Source organism: Oryctolagus cuniculus, chromosome 2, assembly GCF_051225735.1.
Source record: "Oryctolagus cuniculus isolate XC-2025 breed Fujian yellow rabbit chromosome 2, ASM5122573v1, whole genome shotgun sequence".
Lineage (NCBI taxonomy): Eukaryota > Metazoa > Chordata > Mammalia > Lagomorpha > Leporidae > Oryctolagus > Oryctolagus cuniculus.
Genome location: NC_142868.1, coordinates 40,784,914 through 40,804,081, shown reverse-complemented (window position 1 = coordinate 40,804,081; position 19,168 = coordinate 40,784,914). Strand labels below are relative to the sequence as shown.

The following is a 19,168-nucleotide window of genomic DNA, read 5'->3' as shown; positions in this document are numbered from 1 at the left end:
ATCTTCCATCTGCTGGTTCACTCCCCAGATCTGCTGAACCAGACCAAAGCCAGCAAGCCAGGAACTTCATCCAGGACTCACACATGGGTAGCAAGTGCCCAGGTACTTGGGCCATCTTCTGCTGTTTTTCCCAAGCCATTAGCAGGGAGCTGGTTTGCAAGTGGAGCAGCCAGGACATGAACCAGTGCCCATACGGGATGCCAGCATCGCAGGCAGCAGCTTTACCAATTACACTGCCATGCTGGCCCCTGAAACAGTATTTTTAATAAGTTTTGAGAATTCAGCACCCAATACTCTCATTACTAAAGTACTCTATACTGTGATGTCTTCAGAAGCATATTCATAAGCTGTTTTTTTCCCCTAGTAGATGAAGACATCCTCGGTTTGACATCTATATCTGGTCTTACAGGTTTACTCCGATTGGCTGTCCAAATATCTGGCTTTAGAAAAATCTAGCTCTTAATTCCAACTACTTTAGAAGCATTAATAAATGCAAAAAATTGAACTAATCATCTCAGTGGTCTTCATGGAGTAGAAGGCAGAAACTCAGCAAGGCTGATTCAGTGAAATCTGTTTTTACGGGTTAGAAATTCCTTATCCTTTTATCTGTTGAGTAAACAGCACTGAGAAGCTACCATGAACCTGCCAGGAACTGCTCCAGATACTGAAACCAAAGTGATGGCAAGTCTTGGGTCTACTCTTTGGCTCTTGCCCTCCAGGAGTACAGTCCACTAAAGGGATCAGCCACAAACCTCATGAGATTTCCTCATTACCTGAAATACTCCAGAAATCAGTTCCCATGAGACAAATGTTGGTATACGTGTGCCTGGGTTTAAGATCAGAAAGTGGTAAGGGCAATCAAATACTAAACAACAGATAAACAATTAAGTTCTGAAATGGAGCTTGCACGCAGATAAGTGCTCATTTTGGAAATCAGAGTCAAAATATCTTTTTAAACTGGGAGAATAGTAAATTTCTGGTATGTCACTTTTACTCATTCATACAAAGGGGGCTAATTCCAGCTCTGTGTGATAAGTTTTGTGTGTAAAACATAACACATGGGCTCTGGTTCTAAAGATGGTCTTTAAAAGATTAATGGGGCCGGCCCCGAGGCTCACTAGGCTAATCCTCCTCCTTGCGGGGCCGGCACATCAGGTTCTAGTCCCGGTTGGGGCGCCAGATTCTGTCCTGGTTGCCCCTCTTCCAGGCCAGCTCTCTGCTATGCCAGGGAGTGCAGTGGAGGATGGCCCAAGTGCTTGGGCCCTGCACCCCCTGGGAGACCAGGAGAAGCACCTGGCTCCTGCCATTGGATCAGCATGGTGCGCCAGCCGCACTGCGCCGGCCGTGGCGGCCATTGGAGGGTGAACCAAAGGCAAAGGAAGACCTTTCTCTCTGTCTCTCTCTCTCACTGTCCACTCTGCATGTAAAAAAAAAAAAAAAAATTGATTAATGGGAATCTTAAGAGAAATGAGCTAAAATAACTTGTTTAATATCTGCTTCCTCTACAACATCATCTTATTCACTGTTTATTTTTAAAATTAGTTTTCATTTATTTGGGAGAGAGGACAGGAAGGAGGGTGGGAGACAGAGACAGAGATATATGTCCCATCTGCGGGTTCACTCCCCAGATGCCTGTAGTGGCTGGGGCTGAAGCTGGAATCACAGTCCTGGTCTCCCTTGTGGTGGCAGGAACTCAATTACTTGAGACATTGCTATAGTCTCCCAGGGTCTGCACAGGTGGAACCTGGAGTCAGGAGCCAGAGCCAAGGATTTAATCCAGGCACTCTGGTGCAGCACTCAGGCACTGAAGCAGCAAGCAAAACACCCACCTCCTTGTTCACTATTTTAACCAGTAACACAGATAATGTCTGACACGTAGGGGACACCTAGTGGATAACTCTCTTGGTGATTTAATGAACGTTAATCAGATTTTCCATGGTATTCTTTGTACTCTAGCAATGAATACTGTCTAAGGAGAACAAATCGTGAGAGTAAAGGCAAATAAAATTAGAACAAGTATTGTTGGATGAAGACATGAGGTTCTTTGCTGGCATCCACGTTGTCAATTCCATTTGACCCTTAAACTCCTCAGTCATTGAGGGCTTCAGTTGTCCTCAAATGGGGCCAGTTTTGTCCTTCCCCACCATGCTTGGGGACATTTGGCAATATCTGGAGATATTTTGGGCTGTAGGTACCACAGGCCTGAGATACTGTTAAATATCCCACAATACATAAGAAACAACAAAGAAGTACCCAGCTCAAAATGTCAAAAATACTGCCCAAGAAACCCTGGGTTAGAGGAAGTCACCCCTTGGGTTCAAGAGAGAGGAAAGTGTCAGAGCATAAAGAACAGAGAGCTTCAGTCAGATCCTGGGGCTTCAGTTGTCACTCTAGCCCTAAGTCCTGGGAGCAGTTCCTATGGCCCTCAGCAAACAGCAACAATGACACCTCCCCTGCAGGGCTGTTGTCAGAAGGTAATGGGAAGATATGTAAGGTATATGGCATTTCATTGATCAATAAAAGGTAGCTATCCTCATACAACTAATTAATGCCAATGTTTCTGCGGAATAGGAAAAGCATCTTAAAGATTATGGGGTCTAGCAACTTGAAAAACAAACAGAATTTTAGAGCTGGAAAAATTATAAATATCAAACTAAATACTGCATTGTATACACAAGGAAAGTGAGGTTCAGAGACACTGACTTATACCAGATTACACAGCAAGACAGTGGCAGCTCAGGTAAAATACTCCACTACCATTTTATGACCCACATAAACAGATTTTTTAAAATCCCTAAACTGTAAAAGTATTTACAAATCTGTAATAAAAGATTTAAATCAATTTGAATATAAAATTACTATGCCCACTAAAAATTTATATGGTAGTATGACTAGGCCATAAAATATTTTAAGTTGTTGCTTGGGATGCCCGCATCCCATGTCTGAGTGCTGGTTCAATCCCAGCTACTCAACATTTGAGATCAGACTTCTTGCTAATATACACCCTGGGAGGCAGCTGCTGATGGCCCACGCAGGTGGGCTCCTGCTACTCCTATGGCTGATGGAATTTAAAGCTTCTGGCTTTGGGCTCTGCCCAGACTGTTGGAGCCATTTGGAAAGTGAACCAGTGGATGGAAGATCTCTTTTTACTGTCTTTCTGCCATTCAAGTAAATACATACAATACAACAAGGGAGAGACCAAAACTGTGAGTAGTATTATAAAGAAGTTGATTGTCTTCACTTAATTTATAAAATGGAGTAATGACAAATGGCCAATTCCAATCATTTACTCATTGCTTCACATCCCCAAAAACACGTCCATATTGAAGAAGTATTGATAATATAGCAAAAATAAATAAATAAAAATTAAAAAAAAACACACATCCAGGGTTGGCACTGTGGAATAGCAGGTAGATCCTCTGCCTGCAGTGCCAGCATCCCATATGGGTGCCAGTTCGAGTCCTGGCTGCTCCACCTCCGATCCAGCTCTCTGCTGTTATCTGGGACAGCAGTAGAGAATGTCCCAAGTCCTTGGATCCCCGCACCCGCATGGAAGACCTGGAAGAAGCTCCTGGCTCCTGGGTTAGGATCAGCCCAGCTCTGGCTGTTGTGGCCATTTGAGGAGTGAACCAGCAGATGGAAGACCTCTCTCTCTCTGCCTCTGCCTCTCTGTAACTCTGCCTTTCAAATAATCAATAAATAAATCTTAAAAATAAAATAGATGCAGTCTGCAGGAAGAACACAAGATCTGTCAATGGAACTGCACTTGGCTATTTACCATGAGTTCTTAGCCTCTCCTGAGCCTCAGTTTCCATATTTGTAAAATGGAAATACTACTAAACAGTTTTCAAAGGAGGATTATTCAATAATGCACTCTTACACACTGAAAGCACTTCGAAAGCTTCTTTTTTTTTTTTTTTTTCAACTGTTTGCTGTATTCCTACTATATAGCAGGCGCTGCTACAGATACTGGAAATAAACCAAGGAGCCAACCAAAAATCTCTGTCTTCTAGGTGCTTACCTTCTCATGTTCATTTATCTCACCCTGTCCTAGGCATAGTGTGGGTACTTTGGGATGAATAAGAGTCCCAGAATAGGTTAAAATACTCAGTTCAATAACAACGATAAAATGAGGCACTCAAGCAGTATGAGTGCACTTCCAAAAGCTCACGGAAAAGTGAAAAATAAAATTTGATGAAAAATATTTTGAAAAAATGCATTTTTTCATAGTATGTATTTTTCATGAACTTTTTGAAGACCTCTCATGTATGAGTTTGGGGAAATACACAGTCCTCTCAGAAGCTGGCCATGAGGTCAGAAGAAGGAAAGGGGGAGAGAGAAGATTCCCAGAAGAGAACGTGTTTCCAGTGATATTTCAATTGTGACTTTTATCTATAGCCCTCTATATAGTGTTACAGACTAATTAAGGGAAGCCAGAATGTTTTAAAAATCGCACTAAGTCATTATGAAATTGAAAATAATTCCTCCACTTGAACAAGGTTGAAACTGATTTTCACTTTCATTCTTATAGTCAAAACAATTTTTAGTACCTTTGCTACACAAAAATAAGAGTTGAAAACTTATGCTTGTTTTACTAATATAAATGAAATTGTCCCCATCTTTTTAACAAGGCATTGAACAGATTTTAGAAAGATGAATCAGAGTATTTAAGACCGACTGGCGACAGACGTTAGCAGAGATGGTCAACAGGAAATGAACAGGCAGTAAGGTTCGCATCAGTCCAACACTGCTTATTATTTGAGAAGACAGCCAGGGAAAGAGCAACTGTGATAAACTAAGCATTACTTTGTGATTTCCCCTAAAACACAAATGTTTTCACTGGAAATATTAGAGACAATGATACCTGACATAAAATTAGTGACCACCAAGGAGCCTGAGGGAACTTTGTGACATAGGGAGCAGATAATACCATCTGTTGCTCTCCATATTGGACAGATTGCTCTACTGGCATAGTGAATTCTACCCTCAATAAGTAGAATATATGTACTGAAGAAATTTTCAAAACTGTAGATGAGTAACAGTAGGAAAGTGGCAATTATGTATAATCCCACCAACCACAGTCACTGTTACCACTTGATTTGGGGCAGGCATTTGATACAACCACTTGGGATGGCTGCATTCCCCATCAGAGTATGGAGTACATGGGTCTGAATTCAAGTTCTGCTTCTCATTACAGCTTCCTGCTAATCCATACTCTGGGAGGGAGGAGGCAATGGCTCAAATAGTTTGGGCCCTGCCACTCATGTGGGAAACCTGGACTGTGTTCCTGGTTCCCAGCTCCTGGATTTGGCCTGACCACAGGCATTCTGGACATTCAGGGAGCAAACCTGGGATACTTCCCTCTGCCTCTGATTTCAAATAAATACCTAAATTTTTTAAATTGGCTTATTCCCACCAATAAACTGATTTCTGTACATAGTTTTTTTCTAAACTAGGATATCATTTTGCAACTTGCTTTCTCCCCCTTCTTGCATCAAGGAGTATTTCTCTGTATTATTGAAAGAGTCTCTTAACACCAGTTCTGATTTGCTTTCTATGTTGGTAAATATGAAGTGTACAAACATGGCAATTTATTGCTATTTTGATACTGTTTATTAGGAAGTTAATATCCCCTATTCCCTAACTTTGGACAATTCAGTTACTTTCCCTTGTAAATTGCCTTTATAATGTCTATTTTCATTGAGAACTTTTTTATAGCCATGTTCATCTATCAGTCCATGCGGGTTGCTATAGCAAAAATAATTTGTGCACCAATATTTATTTCTCGCAGCTCTAGAGGCTGGAAAGTGCATGATCAAGGTGCCAACAGATTTAGTGGCCAGCTGAGGGCTTGCTCTCTGGCTTCTAGAGGGCACCTTCTTTCTGGGTCCTCACATGGTACAAGGGCAGGAAGGTCCTCTGTGGAGTCTTCTCTTTGGGCAGTAATCCCACCATCTGGGGGGTACGCTCTCGTGACCTCACAAAGCCCCCACCTCTTCACTCTTTCACAGTGGGGCTTATGGATCAACACATGAAGGGGGCAGGGAGACACAAACATCCAGATTGTAGCAATATTATACAAGCATTTCTTTTAATACCATTTAAAAAAAAACTTTTTTTTGACAGGCAGAGTGGACAGTGAGAGAGAGACAGAGAGAAAGGTCTTCCTTTTGCCGTTGGTTCACCCTCCAATGGCCGCCACGGCCAGCGCGCTGCGGCCAGCGCACTGCGCTGATCCGATGGCAGGAGCCAGGTGCTTCTCCTGGTCTCCCATGCGGGTGCAGGGCCCAAGCACTTGGGCCATCCTCCACTGCACTCCCTGGCCACAGCAGAGAGCTGGCCTGGAAGAGGGGCAACCGGGACAGAATCCGGCGCCCCGATCGGGACTAGAACCCGGTGTGCTGGCGCTGCAAGGCGGAGGATTAGCCTAGTGAGCCATGGCGCCGGCCTAATACCATTTTTGACAGGCAGCGTTAGACAGTGAGAGAGAGAGACACACACACACAGAGAAAGGTCTTCCTTCCGTTGGTTCATCCCCCAAATGGCCACTATGGCTGGCACGCTGTGCCGAGTCGAAGTCAGGAGCCAGGTGCTTCTCCTGGTCTCCCATGCAGGTGCAGGGGCCCAAGCACTTGGGCCATCCTCCACTGCCCTCCTGGGCCACAGCAGAGAGCTGGACTGGAAGAGGAGCAACCGGGACAAAACCCGGTGCCCATATGGGATGCTGGCGCCACAAGGTGGAGGATTAACCAAGTGAGCCACGGCGCCAGCCCCTTCTTTTAATATCATTTGAAAGAGTACAGTGCTAGGTAAAATATAGTTTAGCATTTGTCTTTTTTGGTGATATTTTTGAAAGTGAAGTTTTATAATGATAAAAAGCAATAGCTGTTATAGACGTTTAGGGAATATAGGTAAAAATATAAAAAATAAATCAAAACTAAAACTACTATCTTGAAGGTGTGTGTGTGTGTATATTTTGATATGTGATATATTAACAGATATACCCATTGATGTAAAAGGAATTCGTAAACAGGAACTGTTACAGTCTCACTAAATGTTCAATGTTTGTTAATTTAGAACAATGCCTGCTTTATACATTCAGAGCTTAATATTTACTGGGTAAAATAATCTTTTACATATATTAACTTCAAAACTACATTTTACAGATTCAGGATAACATAGTATTAAATTTATTTTTTTGCTCTGCATTCCAAGCATATTTCCAAGTAACTTTTTTTTCAAAAATATTTTGGTAATTGAGCTTTATCAATAGATACAGAGAAATGCTACTTTAATTTATTCAAATATTTTGCTAATGGGTCTTTGGTCTGATTTTTTTCATGTCTCAGAAAACCCTGTAATGTCCATACTTGTAAATCTTTATAATGATTTCGGATGATTTTCCAAGAGTATTTCTAGACCCAGGAATGTTGGGTCCAAGATTATGATATTTACAGGTTTTAGTACATACTACCATATTATTGCTTGAAATACTTGTATTATAGGACTATTTGTAATGTTTGTAAAATATTATTGCCAAATTTTTTCCCTAGTAATAGCTGTATTATACAAGTGTAAAAGAATATTCAAATTAGGCCACAACTCTTTACAAAACTATTATCACTGTTACCTCTTACTCTGCAAGGCCATGAGGAGTATTGTTTATATGGCTAAACTAACTTCTGAGCAGAAAGAAATCTGTGAAGGACCATAGGAAGGTAACAGTGTTTAAGAAATTTGACTCACAATTCTTTGCTAACTGATAAGCAAAACTGCTGAGCAGCTGTAACTATTAACTAGGAATGGTGATAGCATGTAGCATGCATGCAATTGTTCCTAGACTTAACAAATATGTTTTTTAAAAGCTGGTGAATTTATTAAACACATCTTGATAAAAGTATTGTGTTTTGAGGATCCCCAAATGATCTTGCTTATACCATTTTAAAAATTTCCCATCATTTAAAGAAAGTTAACTAAATTAGACAACAGTTAAAACATGGAATGAAGTGAATATGTGGATACTTCTAAACTCGTATTTTGAAAAACTGCTTCTAAAAAGAACATTGGGGTCAGCGCTGTGGCCTAGGGGCGGTGCTGGCAGCCCATATGGGCGCTGGTTCAAGTCTAGGTACTCCATTTCTGATTCAGCTCTCCGCTGTAGCCTGGGAAAGCAGTGGAAGACAGTCCAAGTGCTTGGGCCCCTGCACCCACGTGGGAGATCCAGAAGAAACTCGTGGCTCCTGACTTCGGATCCAAGCAGCTCTGGCCATTGGGGTCATCTAGGGAGTGACCCAGTGGATGGAAGACCTCCCTCCCCCATCTCTCCGTCCCACCTGGCCTCTGCCTTTCTCTCTTTGCCTCTCCCTGTAACTCTGCCTTTCAAATAAATAAATCTTTTAAAAAAATTGTGTAATACACAAGCCATCTCTGTTCTATTAAATATCATAATCAAATTCCGAACATTTCCTTCCGTCCACTGACAATATAAAAATAAATGATATCTACTCAATTATATTTTGTCGCTAAGTATGAAAAGTTTTCCCTTTCTGCCACACCAAGATCAAACAAACACCCCCACATCCTGTTTCACACTGCTGGGAATTCTCCATATTTTTCACACAATGTGACAAATGTTAAGTTGGCAGTTAGGATGATGTTTTAAACTCTCTAGAACTTTGAGTGCTGGTAACTTGTTTTTCAACGCACACAGTATAATGTGATTTTGATAGAATGCAACTATTTCAAGGTAGGTATGTATATGTGTCTGTAAGGAGAGTAGAAAACGGTCCAGAAGCGGTTACCGCCTTTTGGGGTGGACGAGATTAAGGGCTCAGCCTGGGGCGCTGAATGATTTATTCTGTTACAAAGCTCACGTGTTGCATTTCTGTTCCTGTCAACAGATTTTTATTTTTACGATGGTGAAGGCTGGTACGATACTACTAGTGTAGGGCTGACCCTTTCCTTGTGGCTCAACTTTCAGGGTTGACTGGCTTACGCAGCCTGTAAAATTGCCTTTTCTCCGGGAAAAAAAAAAAAAAAAGCATGAAACAAAGAAGAAACTTTGGTTCTAGATACCGGAGCTCACAGGCCTGCCTTCTCGAATTAGAGTAAACGGAATCTTTGTAAAAGCAGAGTCCCAGGTCACCGGTGGGACCCCGCCCCTGGCCGGGACGCGAGACCCCCGACTTCCCTCCGCCGCCCACGGTCGCGTTTCCCACGTGTCGTTGGATGCACCATGAAGGTGCTCAAACTGCAACTGAGTCCTCCAAGGCCAGGCCGGCCGGGAAGGGTGCCGGCTTCTCAGCAACACTCCTTTGAAAACTATTTCTGAGCAAGCTCCAAGATAAACACCTTTTTCTTCCTTAGCCATCAACCTGTGGTTTATCCACGTGGGTGACTGTTAACACTTCCCACCACTGCTAAGGCAGATGGCCCGAATTGCTTTGAGCTGCTCCATTTCACAACAGGACGAGAAGGCGGTAGTGGGGGAGGGAGGTAGGGGTGAGAGCGCAGACAGGGACCAGTGTCTGTGCGGGCGCGGGCGGGTGCATCATTTACCTTTTCACAAAACCCAGCATTTAGAGCACAAATAAGTCTCCTTTTATAAATCAAATGACTGAAGAAGGTGTAACCACGTCTACGTTTTCCAAGTCCAGTAAGAGTCGGGTGGGAGGGGTCGGGGGAGAGAAAGAGGACAAGAGAGTGCGTGGGGAAGCCGAGACCCGGGACGGAACGGTCACCGAGGGTCCTGGGTCGTCATCTTACCAGTTCCTCCCCGGGCACACATCACAGCATGACGACCGCGAGTCTCAGGGTGCAAGAAAAGAACCAAGCCGAAATCCGGACACTGGGGGCGGGCTATGCTTCGAGGTCAGCCGTTTGGCTTTGGGAAGAAAAAAAAAAAAAAAAACAAATCACTTCTCAAACAGCTCCCAAACTCCAGTGGCCGGAACCGGCGCCGGCGCCTGGGCAGAGCCTCGACCTACTTCTCCCTCTCCTCCTTCGGGCTCCGGAGCAGCCCTAGCTCCCGCGGACTGCCAATCACGAGCTGCCCCGCCCCGTGACGTCACGGGGCGGGGCCCGCCGCAGGCCGGCTCCCGACTCCAGCTGTTGGACAGAGCTGCCCATCACCGGCTCCTTGCTCCAGAGCTAGCTAGCTCAGTCCCACCTGTGCCTTTCACCGTGTGGTACTGATTGCTCACGTTTAAGAGATTGGTTCCAATGCGCTCATTTACCTCGATTTGAACACCGGACAATTATGTTGTGAAAGGCAAGGAAATCAAACCTAAAATTTTGAAATGGAGGCTTCTATAAAACTAGAAAAGAAATTGAGAGAGAGAGAAAAAAAAAAAACACAGTTCATTTCATTGTTTCCTATTTCCTGTCCTTCTGTTTTCTTACTCTGGATTTGTCCGCACACTTGCCAGCCTCTGCTTAAAATCCACAATGTTTTGTTTTTTTTTTTAATTTACTCCTAAATCAATTTCAGCAAGCTGTCTGATCTCTCAAAGGGTCTGACTACTTACAGACTTTGAGAAGCAGGCCATTTAGTGAAGGCAGAAGCAATATTCCAGAATAAAATCCAATGAGCACTGGCTGCCAGTGGTTCTGTCCCACTGAAAGAAATGTGAAAAGTGAGACAAAACCCTCCACAGCTCTCTTGCTTTCTGTCTTGGTCTTCCATTCTATCAACTGTTGCTCAAACACATAGCAAGAACAGGAGGACTCTCCCAGACCAAGAGAGGCCAAACAAGTTTTTGCAGCCACCCAGAAGTGCCCCTGTGAGATGAGCAGAAACAAGTTCTGGGTGTGGCTTCCTGCGGTGCCTGATTAGGAAAGCTCTCTCTGCAGGCAGGAGCGAATCTCCCGAGCTTAGTCAATTCCTAGCAACACGGGCACTGTCAACTGTGTGGCCTCTGAAATCCCATGTCCTGGTGGCACTTTTTGCAGTCATGTGACTGACATGATTTAAGAGGAAGCGAATCTCCGATTTGATAGTCCACTTCCTTGAGGACATTCAAGGCTCCAGATGGGGCTTCCCTGTGCTCCCCAAATCAGCACTGATGTAGTCTCTGGAAAGGGCCTTCCTGGGCAGGTGCATACCAGGGCAATTCAGGCATGCAGCTGGCATTGCAGCCTGTCGGAACTGCCTCAATCGGTTGTTCTAACTAGCTTCACATCAGAGTCAACTGCGAAGCTTGATGCCAAGGCCCCACCCAGCCCAATTAAACCAGAATTTCTGTGGGTTGGAATCTAGCGATTGCCTTTCTTTCTTTCTTTCTTTCTTTCTTTCTTTCTTTCTTTCTTTCTTTCTTTCTTTCTTTCTTTCTTTCTTTCTTTCTTTCTTCTTCTCTCTCTCCTTTCTTCTTTTCTCTCTCTCCTTTCTTCTTTTCTCTCTCTCCTTTCTTCTTTTCTCTTTCTTTCTTTCTCTCTCTCCTTTCTTCTTTTCTTTTTCTTTCTTTCTCTCTCTCCTTTCTTCTTTTCTTTTTCTTTCTTTCTCTCTCTCCTTTCTTCTTTTCTTTTTCTTTCTTTCTCTCTCTCCTTTCTTCTTTTCTTTTTCTTTCTTTCTCTCTCTCCTTTCTTCTTTTCTTTTTCTTTCTTTCTCTCTCTCCTTTCTTCTTTTCTTTTTCTTTCTTTCTCTCTCTCCTTTCTTCTTTTCTTTTTCTTTCTTTCTCTCTCTCCTTTCTTCTTTTCTTTTTCTTTCTTTCTCTCTCTCCTTTCTTCTTTTCTTTCTCTCTTTCACTCTTTCTCTCTTGCTTGCTCCCCTTGTGGTTCTGGTGTGCAGCAAGTACTGAGAATCATGCATGAAGATTAAAGTCATTGTCTTAGAGAAAAATCTCGTATATTGAAGTAAAAAAGAACACTGTGGTAGAATATGAAACCCTTTGTCATATGACAATTTAAGCTTGTATTTCTCCTGTATGTTCTTGTTTATTTTAATGTAAGTATAGAAAAGATAGTAAGATATGCATCAGAATTGGGGAGACACTTGGCCCCGTGGTCAAGATGCCTGCTGTGATGCCCTCATATCATGTATCAGAGTGCCCGGGTTTCAGTCCACTCCAGCTCCTTGCTCAGCTTCCCGCTAGTGTGCACCCTGAGGGGTGGCAATGCTCGCTCAGGTAGTTGGGTCCCCAACCACCAAGGTGGGAGATCTGAACTGAGTTCTAGGCTCCTAATTTCAGCCTGACCCAACCCTTGCCATTGTAGGCATTTGGGGCCTGAATCATCTTACAGGAGCCCTCTATCTCTTGATCTCTCAAATGAGTAAATAAATAAATAGATCAGAAAGATAGAAGAAGGAAAGGAGATGATTGGCCTTCTGTTTGTGTACCATTTGAACCAAAGGAACATGTATCCCTTCCAGCATTTAAACATATCTACTCAAATATTAAAAATTAATATGTATAAGTATCATGAAGCTACCATTATTAAAGTAACCATTTTAAAGTGTGTTTTAGTTTGTATGTCAACTTATTTTTTTTTACAAATGTTCCTCTAATATGAAACTTTTTTCCTAAGAGCAATTTACACTTGGTAAAGAAGAATAAATCTGTAATCCTTAATTTAAGACATTAGCAAGGGGCTGGCTCTGTAGCACAACAGGTAAAGCTGTTGCCTGTCATGCCAGCATCCCATTTGGGCACCGGTTCAAGCCCTGGCTGCTCCTCTTCCAAACCAGCTCTCTGCTGTGACCTGGGAAAGCAGTGGAGGATGGCCCAAGTGCTTGGACTCCTGCAGCGACATGGCAGACCTGGAAGAAGCTCCTGGCTCCTGACTTTGGATCACCCAGCTCCAGCTGTTGCAGCCATTTGGGGAATGAACCAGCAGATGGAAGACCTTTCTCTCTGTCTCTTTTTATCTCTGCCTGTAACTCTACCTCTCAAAAAATAAATAAAATCTTCTTTTAAAAAAAGACACTAGCAATTCAAATGTAAGCATCAATCCAAACAGTCATTTCTAAAGCTAGAATGTGGAGTGGGTGTTGTGGTGCAATGGGATAAGCTGCTACTTTGGGACACCTGCATGCTCTATCAGAGTGCCTAGTTTCAAGTCCTGCCTTCTGATTCTCTATTTTCACATATCCTTAATACCACCCTTCATTTACAGCTGAGACAGCCTTTCAATGGAATTCAAGGCAGCTGTGCTGATCACTACTTATACCTATGGTCTGTGAAGCAAAGCTTGAAGTGAAAGATCGAATTCATATTATCCCAAGGAGTTTCAATCTTACATTATCCAGTGCAATATTAGGTTGAGCTATATACAACTGGCAATATTTGAATAATCAGTTTTGACATGTAAAAATGACAACTATATGAGGCTCAACTGATTTTTTAAAAGGGCTCTTAGAATCTTTAAATATAATGTCAACTGTTGCAATGCATGGTGAGGTCATAAAAATAATTTTTAAGTTTTTATAATATATTTGAGTGAACATAGTTTCTTACTGTTTGTAATTATCAATACTTTGAGGAGATTTCTGTAAAGCAAGCATAAAACTCCACATAAAAACGCTCAAAGAAGCCAGATTTGGAAGTCCACAACCTATTCGGTTCTTTCTAGTAAGTGTCCAATATGGTTAAATCCACAGATAGAAAACAGAACACTGGTTTCCAGACACTGAAGGGGAGGAGTTTTAGTAAATGACTACCACCGCTAATGCGAACAGGGTTTCTATTTGGCATGATGGAAATTTCTGAAACAACACCATTTAAGAAGGGTGTACGCTTTAAAGGAGTGGATTTTATATAACATGAAGTATATCTCAATTTTTAAAATTCTGAGAAAAATGTTCTCTGAGGCAAGCAAAAGCTAATAAAAATTTTGAAGTGTTTTTTTAAGGACATTTTATATAAATTCAAAATTTAATATTTTTTCAACACTTTGAATTTTACAATTTGCTATAATTCTACAATATATAGAAAATGCAGGGGGGTGGGTGCTGTGGCACAGTAGGTAAAACCGCTGGCATCCCATTTCTGAGTGCTCTTCTGCTTCTGACCAGCTTTCTACTAATGTGCCTGGGATGCAGCGAATGATGGTCCAAGAGCCTGGACCCCTGTTAAGCACATGGCATACGCAGATGACGTTCCTAGCTCCTGACTTCAATCTGGCCCAGCCCTTGCTGTTGTGGGCATTTAGGGAGTTAACCAGTGATGGTAGATAGTGCCCACTCACCCTCTCTCTCACTCTGCCTTCGATCAATCGATCGATAGATAAATCTCTTTAAATAAGGAAAGGAAATGCACTAAAATTTTATGCCGTTTTGTATAGATCAGTTAGTTTACCTCAGTGGAGTATACAAAGATTATGTACATTAAATGTGCTGAAAAATCTGCCATTTCACCTTCCAACCTTTAGTAAGTTCTGTTTTGCCCTTCAGCTGCCACTGATGAGATCTGGGGGGACTGGGCAGGAGTGTCTGTATTGAGGGGAAATGGCCAGAGTAAAGATGGTGCATTCAGGGCAAAGTGCTGAGTTGGGTTTAAAAATTCAGGAGGGGCACAAGTTGAGGGCAAGAAGTATCAGCCTCTCTTTCTCTAAGAATTCTGTAAACAAGAGGGAGTTCTAGATGTTTCCTTTGAATGTGAAGTACTAAAATGACCTTAGAAGACAAGAAGAATTTGAGACACTTGGATTATAAGTCAGTTCTACAATCGCTAGAAAAGGTTGGAGCAGATTACATTTTCAGTTTCAACCCCTCTGTACTCCACCTTCCCTATATCTCTGCTTAGTCATTCACTTGTTCATTTAACAAATACGAGCGCTGCACAAGTGGCTGGCACCATTCCCTGTTTAGGCAATGTGGGGGCCAATCAGTCAAACAAAATCTCTGCCCTCAGTGGATGCATCCAACCCGTGCCGCACTGAATACAGCAGGGAAGTGAGCAAGAGGGTTGGCTTTCAATTTTTGGGAGAGCTTTCCAAGAAAGTGCCACCTGGGCAGGGATCTAAAGGAGATGAGAAATCAAGCCATGAGGACAGTCTCTGGGGATGGGGCATTTCAAGCAAAGCGGACAGCAAAGGGTATGCATGGAATGTTGGAGAGATGTCAAGCACCTATGTGGCCAAAGCACCGTGACTGAGGCAGTATTGTGGTGGCAGTGGAAAGTACTGGAATGTGACATCAGATTCATAAACTCTTAGAAGACCCTGTATCTTTTATGAGGAATCTGAATGTTACAACGAGCAAATAGGAAAGACCCAAGTAGGTTCTGAGTGGAGGACTGATATAGTCTGACTTGTATTTGAATAGCATCCCTGTAGCTTCTCTATTGACAATGAATGATGGTCAGTGCTGGGAGAGCAGTCAAGAGGTGACTTTAGGGACAGATTAAGCCAACACTTATGATGCCCACATCCCATATCAGAGTCTCTGGTTACTCTGTTTTTGATTTAGCTTCCAGCTGGTGCATCCTGGGGACAGCAGATGCTGACTCTGGTGCTTGGGTCCCTGCCACCTCCGTGGGAAACCCTGCTGGGGTTCCAGCCTCCTGGCTTCAGCCTGGCCCAGTCCTGGCTGTTAGGAACATTTGGGAAGTGAGACAGCAGATGGAAGATCTCTCTATTTCTCTTTTTCTGTTGCTCTGACTTTTAAGGAGATGAAAATAAACAATTTTAAAAAGAGGTGACTTTAACAATCCAAGGGAGAGGTGATTCTGACCTAGGATGGAATGGTAAATCTAAAGGTAGTGGTCATCTCCTGGAATGTATTTTGAAGGTAAAGCTAATAAGATTGCTCATAAGTTGTATGTGCATTATAAGAAAGAAAAGTGGCTGAGGATAATTTCAAGGTCTGGGCTTGAACAACCGGAAGACTGAAGTCACTTAATTGTTCTAGTTGTTACTTACGTATACAATTATCTGTTGCTATCATTTTCTAGATCTAATTACCTAGACCCTGGGAGGAAGGGAAAAGAATATGTACATGATAGCATGCTAAGATTTTGTTGAGTGCCTCAGTGCCTGGTAGTTGATCACTTGGAATCAATGGGTATGAGGCATGAGACTTCTTTAAAGATAAGACTACTAAGACACCCTTAGTACCTGCTAGTGTTTCTGCTAACAGCCAGTTGTGTAGCTGCACTTTTCCTTCGCTTATCTGACTTTCATTTAGATACTCTAGTAAATCCATTTCAAGAAATATTTCACTCTTCAGTTGCATATCTTCAGCTGAATCTTACAAAAATATAAAAACCAAATAATGATTTTGAAGTTCAAAGTGAAGTGCTGTCCTTAATTCTGGAACTCTAAGAATCACTAGCATCTGAGCTTCAAATCCTTGTGCATAAATTCTGTCATTAACCCCTAATTGCTCACAAATCCAGCCCTTTATGAGGCAATTCAATGACACATTAAGAACACATTCATGCATAGGAAGATAATATTCTGAATTTAGATAGCTTGAAAATTTTTTCTTAATTTAGATGTTTAAAAATGTAACAGCAGACAAGAATGGCTGATCTGTGTTTATGTGCCTCTATACCAGGAAACATACAGGGAAACACAGTACTGCAAGGTAATACAATTTTTAACAGGAGTTAAGGACCAAATTTACCTAAACATCTTGCTTTCTTAAAACACCTGAAGCTTGGGGGGATTAATAGGCATTTCTTTTTCCTCTACTTCAAGCTCTTGCATTTATCATAAAGAGAAATGTCACTTTACAAATGGCAAAATGGACATCAGCCTCATGGTTAACTGCTTACCCTGGAAGAAGTCTCCTTTCAAGAATTTGAGGATTAGTTTCAACCCATAAGGATGTTTAAACCTCATAATTCTCTTCTGTGTATCCCTGGTTTGGAACATATTCTCTCTGGAGGTCCCAGACAGTCTGGCATCTACTATCACTCTTTTCCAATTAGCAGAAAAGTACATTGGGGTTTCTCATATTTGTTCAGCACTTACTGACAGCCTGTTCTGTGGGTATCTAGATGCTAGGGGCCCAAAAATGAGCAAAGTCTTTGATGTCACGTACCTTGTAGTCTAGTCTGGAGGAAGAAAAGTGATCACAAGATTGTAATGCAAATGAAAATTGCTATGATGGAGAAAATACTAGTACCAGGGAAACCATTTAGATGTAGATAGACAAGAATACTTCCTGGGAAGGTGACATCTAGGCTGAAATCCAAAGTTTGGAGAGGAGTTAGCCAAATGAAAAGGCAAATCAGAGTGAGTATTTAAGAGAGAGGAAACATTCTGGAGGTGAAAGAGCTATGATATGTGAGATTTAAATGTGATATTCATGTTGTCAGCCAGTAGGGATGTTTTGATAGACATTGGAGGCTTTGACTGTTCAGGTTGATCACCTCAATGATGGTTTTCCATTCTGAGTTAGCATTTTTGAGTAGCCTTTGACCCTGCAGTATGAGAGAAATAAAATGGAAACCTGAAAGAAGAAACTGGCAGTGAGCATGAAATGGAAGTGTTGTATTAGAGAGCTGGCAGATGGTCAAACCTCACCTGTTATGAAAACATGAAAAAGAATAGAGCTCCAACAACAACCCACCACTGTTGACTAAATTCAGCATTGTTTGCCAGCATTTCTTGGTCCCCTATCCTAAATGAGCTAAATTCTTAGTTCTATTGCTCCTTTTCCTACTACAAGTCCACTTTGTCAATTGCCATCCATGGACAGAATGCCATGAAAATGAGCCAATTAACCAAGTAACTCTGAAAAGTTAGTGAACTCCAAGAAATCCACACTGTTGGTGAGCAGTCTTTCTGTTTATGATTCTTTATCACATTCTTAGCCAAGCCCCTCTTGTAGCAAATAGTTACTGAGTACCCACGGGTGTGAGGCATCATGCAATCTGAACCCTGCCTCACCACTTCCACTCTCTTCAGGTAGTCACCTAACATACTCAGATGACCTAAATCACCACAAAGTATGAGTCTCATCAAGTCCTCTCTCTCCCTCTCCCACATTTCTACATAAATTGTCCCCCTTTCTTTAGAGAAAGAAGTTGAGTTTCTCTCTGAACACTCCTGGTTGTGTCTTGCAGGGCTTTATGCCATCAGCAATTTCTTCTCTTTAAACCATTGCTCTCTACCTCCTCAACATCCAACAAATATTTATGTTAGAGATTAATATATGTTCTGTATACTAAAAACAGAAGGAGAGAAGGAAATAAGAATGGAAGGGGAGCAAGGAGGAAGGAAAAAAGGAAAAGAGAAAGAAAAGGAAGAAGGTAGGCAGGAAGGAAGGAAGGGAGGGAGGGAGGGAGGGAGGGAGGAAGGAAGGAAACAGAACATGGAAACAGAACAAAAGAAGAGAAAAATAAGGGGGAGGGGGAATCTTTTCTCTTGGTCTTGCTATGTCTTTCAGCCAGCTTATGGTTCAGTTTAATTGTTTTGCCACAACACTACCTGAATATTTCCTGGAACTTGAATTAAACACATGCTAAGCTTTAGGCCCTTGCAGTTCAGTTTCAGAGCCCCCCCCCCCCCCCCCACAACTTCCAAGTCTGAAGTCACAACTGCAGTTGTTAGATTCAGCTGTTTTCCTTTCACCCTCCATTGTCACAGCTGACTCAGATGGCCATTCACTGGGGTGGCGCTGGTGTTCTTCCTGGCCCTTCTCCCCCTCTCCCCCTCTCTCCCCTCTCTCCCTCTCCCTCTCTCCCCCTTTCCCTCTCTCCCTCTCTCCCTTTCTCCCTCTCTCTCTCTCTCCCACCCATCTCTCTTCCTCCTCATTTCCACTTTTAAAACCTCAGTGTGCAAGTGGTCTTTCCAAGGATAACTGCTAACTTCCTCATCTTGGGTCAGTCATGGTCTCTTGGCTGAGGAGACTTCTTTCTCTACTGAGCTTTAGGTCTGCATTTCCAACTGTCTGCTCACCATCTCCTCCTAGATGGCATTGCCTCTGGGGACGTGGATGCAGTGTGCCTTTTTTTTTTTTTTTTTTTTTGACACCCTTGCCTCTCATTTTTCCTTCCTATTCCCCTAGCAGGCTCTGCTATGTCCACAACTGGGGTTCAGTCATACCTAGGTAGGTGTGGCAAGCAAGCAGGGCAGCAGAAGCTGTGGCACAGAAGATCCAGCAACCTCTTAGGATTCACACTCATTCTAAAGGAAAATTCCAGGCAGATTTGACTGGCCTACCAAACATTTTTAATCCTTGTAGGGGGTAGGATGATTTTAAGTATAGCTTGATATTTGCCAC

At 42.5% G+C, this 19,168-nt stretch overlaps 1 protein-coding gene across 6 annotated transcripts in view; it reads right to left on the bottom strand.

Annotated features, from left to right (window-relative positions):
- ATP10D (ATPase phospholipid transporting 10D (putative)) overlaps positions 1-10,112 on the bottom strand; it is a 113,027-nt gene extending 102,915 nt beyond the window's left edge. For 3 of the 6 annotated variants that reach the window (XR_016228876.1, XM_089325374.1, XM_089325376.1), the window contains exon 1: positions 9,766-10,027. The gene's annotated coding sequence lies outside the window, so the exon portion shown is untranslated. Of the gene's footprint in view, positions 1-9,765 lie in introns of all 6 variants that reach the window. The other 3 variants (XR_016228877.1, XM_089325377.1, XM_089325375.1) reach the window with 2 other exon arrangements.
- Positions 10,113-19,168: the final 9,056 nt, after the last annotated feature.